The sequence below is a fragment of the Cyprinus carpio genome, chromosome A23 (genome assembly GCF_018340385.1).
Source record: "Cyprinus carpio isolate SPL01 chromosome A23, ASM1834038v1, whole genome shotgun sequence".
Taxonomy (NCBI): Eukaryota; Metazoa; Chordata; class Actinopteri; order Cypriniformes; family Cyprinidae; genus Cyprinus; species Cyprinus carpio.
This window is the reverse complement of record NC_056594.1, coordinates 25473583-25477632: the sequence shown is the minus strand read 5'-3', so window position 1 is coordinate 25477632 and position 4050 is coordinate 25473583. Positions and strand designations below refer to the sequence as shown.

General features: G+C 41.5%; 1 pseudogene; it reads left to right on the top strand.

The window, feature by feature from the left end:
• Positions 1 to 906: 906 nt before the first annotated feature.
• LOC122135155 lies at positions 907 to 3523 on the top strand (annotated as a pseudogene).
• Positions 3524 to 4050: the final 527 nt, after the last annotated feature.

Genomic DNA, 4050 nt, shown 5'->3' with positions numbered 1-4050 from the left:
ACCAAGACCAATGCTTCTGTTTAATACACAAATCAATGTACTCAGTCTTCAGAGGCACATTCAAAACACTGTTTAAAATTTCTATATAAGACCTTAAAGCATAGACATTCATCAGAGTAGAAAACACCTATTTACGTTCCTGACAAGATATGAACAAACGCGGACTGTGAGCGGGACTGAACTGGTGTTAAAACATGCCGACTGTTCAGCTGATGTAGCATCCTTTCTGAAAAAACAATAAGTCTTCATAAAAACAGCTGTGAAAATTAAATCTAGGACTTTTATACAGTGCATGGCTGTTGCCTTTAACACTGTAAGTCTATCCCTCACAGCCTGGTTTCATCGACATTACAATTCACTATAACCTTATTAAGGTCTATTATGGATTATAGAGATGTAGTTAATAAACATGTGACACTACCTTGTGTTGGACATCGTTGTAACTGCCATGATCGTACACCGCTCCCACACCAAGTACTGAATGAGCCAGAAATGTCCTGTTTTGCAGAGAAACATCTCGGTATCTAAATAAGTGTCCATCGCCTGGTGTAAACCAGTCTATTGTTCGATGGAATTTAGAGGAAGTGTAATGAGAGTCAGTATTTGGTTTACGAGGGAAGAAAGCACAAGGAAATAGGGAGGCAAAGCACATGAGGAAACAGATGAGCACAATAGTCAAACGAGTTACTGAGACAATGGGCTGTGTCCAAAATGCCCCCTATACCCTTTAATAGGGCACTATTTGCGGGGACAGCCTTTGTATTGTTAGTGTGGGGGTAGTGTGAACGAACCCATAGTGACGACAATCGAGTGCACTAGTAGATCCTCATACCACCCACTGCACACCACAATAGACCCCGACCCCCCCCCCAAGGCGTGAACAACCATGGCTAGAGAATACCCATGATGCCCTGGTGAGTGGGGTGCCAAATCACTTCCAGGTGTCTCAAACCACACGATGGCGGTCTGCAGCGAGATATACGACCCATCCATGCATTTCCAAACCGCTGGATCCATGTGGTTTACACAGCTAATATTATCCAGGTTCTAAATTTCTTTTAATGGATGATTAAATAGTTGATTCAAGGTTTAGACCAGTTGCACTATTTTCCATGACAGCGATAAAGATAAAATCTTTTCATTACTTACTTGAGCGCTGCCATTTTTGCAAGTTTCCATTGATTATTAAACAGCAATGCACACAAACTATGGAAAGTGCAGCTCTTCTGCTGGACTCCAGTGTATGATTTCATTCACACATTCAGATGGGACTACATTAGTGGACTAAATGTAGGGCAAAAAGTGAAGAATTAGGGTATAGGGAGTGGAAATTTGCGAACACAGTAACTGACCTACCTAACGAGGGGGTGTGCTTGGTAAATAAAGTCAGGGAGCAAGGGAAGCACATGGCCAACATAAAGTCATAGCTCATAGAATCAGGCACAGGAACAAATACAGAAAAACATACCAGAGTCATGACCACCTTTGCTAAACTTCTTCTAATATCTAAGTAGATTTTCCTTTGTGCTGTTGACAGAGACCACTTTACTAAGAATTGAAAGTATCTTATGCTTCCCTTGGTTGATAAAATCCCACAGAGACACTGCGCATGTGGAATCATCTGTCTGATCTCACACAGTGATTGGGCTACGACTTCGTCCTCACTTACTTGGTGCACACTGTGGTGTTAACGTACAGTACATCTCCCTGACTTCATCCTGGATGTGTGAGAATGAGATTTTATTATTATTACTTATTTTATTTTTGTCAGGACTGTTTTGCCTTAGCCTGAGCCAGTTTGGCAGGATTGCCGGTAATCGCAGTAGCCCCTCTTGGATTGTTTCACGTAGGCAGATTGAAAAGGTCTAGTCCCAGTTCGGCATATATCTGAATACCCACCCATGCAAAAACACTTAACATGAACACTGTGAGAATAAGGTGTTTGTAGTGCATTCATATCTACCAATACATGACGGGAACAGCTGGAATGAATTGTCTAATCAGTGTGAGGTGGGGATGACAGCCTTGTTACCTTCATAGCGATCCTTTCTGCTCCTTGGCCCACCTGTTGTGAGGGCCAGTCGATGGAAGTTTGGACACGGCCCTGCAGCAGACTTCCATGAGGTCTAATCTGACAACAGGTCTCCACTCTGGTTCTTACATTATCAAGATGAATTAGGTGGGAGGATAGAGTCTTTCCTCATCCTTCACCCATTGTTTTAGAATCTGGGAGGACTTCATGTTCCCTCCCGCCCCCCCGTATAAAAATTCTGTGAGGTTCACTTTAGTTAAAAAGACAAACCCATCCAACAGCAGAACAGGATTTTTTAAATACATTAATGCCGTTCAGTGGAGAGTTTTCACAATCTTTCACATGAAAAAAAAAAAACACAAGATTCCTAGTATTGTAACTAGGCTGCGATTGAGTTATGGTTACTAGGCAGGCAGGACTCCTGTGTGCACACTGATACTGTCAGTGATTGTTGGTTTCTAACCACAATGGACATTTGTTGCTATTTAATAATAGCAACATATACACCCACATTGCAAAAATGACTCCAAATAAGGACTGTTGTCTATTCATGTGTGTGATATATTCCCCCTACAGGTCATTTAAGCCTGACTTTGTCCTGATCCGACAGCACGCTTACAGCGGCATGACACAGAGAATGAAGACTTCCGGTACCTTAATCATGTGACTTTGCGGTACGCCCGGCATTCCCAGCATCAACTCCCTGGAACTCTATTTACAACCTCTGTGACAAACCCTGAGGCATTAAGTTTGAGAATGTGAGTCATTCTGACATAACATATCTTTGTAATAGATATCTGCTACAAACTCATCTACAAACTCTATCTCTCCAAACCACCGGCATTTGCAAGCCAGATAATACATGCAAAGAAACTTGGACTGAGGAGAAATTCCCATGTAATTGAACAGGCGTTCTATCCCAACTATAAAGAAATGAGGCGAGGGTCGTTCCACAAATTATTTTCAGCCAATGACGACATTATGCAGAGCCCAAATGAAATACCTCTGTTTGTGGGGAAGTAAACCAGGTGAACCATGCCGGCATTTCCTGTTGTCCGTGAAAATCGGGCACGCTCACTCTGTGTGTTAGGTAATGTTTAAACCTGAGACATGACTGTAAAAGACGCAAGATTTGTTCATGTGCAGTTAAGCATGTAATCAAATTATTTTGTGTTGTTAAGGTTGAGCGTGGAGAAACCACACAAAGTTTCAGGACTAGCGATTGTAGTGCATCACTCAGACCTACAGCATGCGTGTGAACCTTTCATCGAAGCCAAATATGACATCAGGATTCAAAAATAGGAAAATGATTACAAAGCTTACATGTGAGTAACGAGGCTAGTCTGTTTAGTTTCTAACAAATCCAGATTTAGCTAAATGGCTGTTTCTGACAGATGAAGAATGCTCCTCGTTTCATAGGAAGGACTCAGCTCAGTTAACTGGAAGTCCAACACTGGCACCCTCGCCAAGTGGTGGAGCAGGTGGCTATGACCGACTGCGGTAACCCTACATACACGGCACATTTTAAAGCATCTGCTACAGGGTAAGCAATATGCTTTTAGACATGACCAAGCAAGTTGCATTGTTCTGCAGGTATAAGCTTTGGGTTTGACACTGTATTAAATATTGTGAGGCCTCGAATTTTGCCGGTAAAGCTTATTCATGAAAAGAGGGAAAAGTGGAAAAGATTACATTACTGGGTATGTGCTATACTTTAGGAAGATAATATGAACATATACAGAGGGTTGTAGAGCATTTTTTGTTTTGTTTTTGTTTTTCTTCTACAAATTCAACCATTGTGTTTTTTTGTAATGTATATTATAATATCTGTTTTTTTTTGATTAGGTAATGGGTTTCATCCATTCCATTAGTGGGAGACCATCAGGCCGATGACCGCAAGCTGATAGCATACTGGTCATCGCCAAATTGAATCATGTTATGGCACAAAATCCCAAAAGACCAACAGCATTCAACCACGAAAGTAGATGATTAACAACATCAAACAAAAAAATGACCTA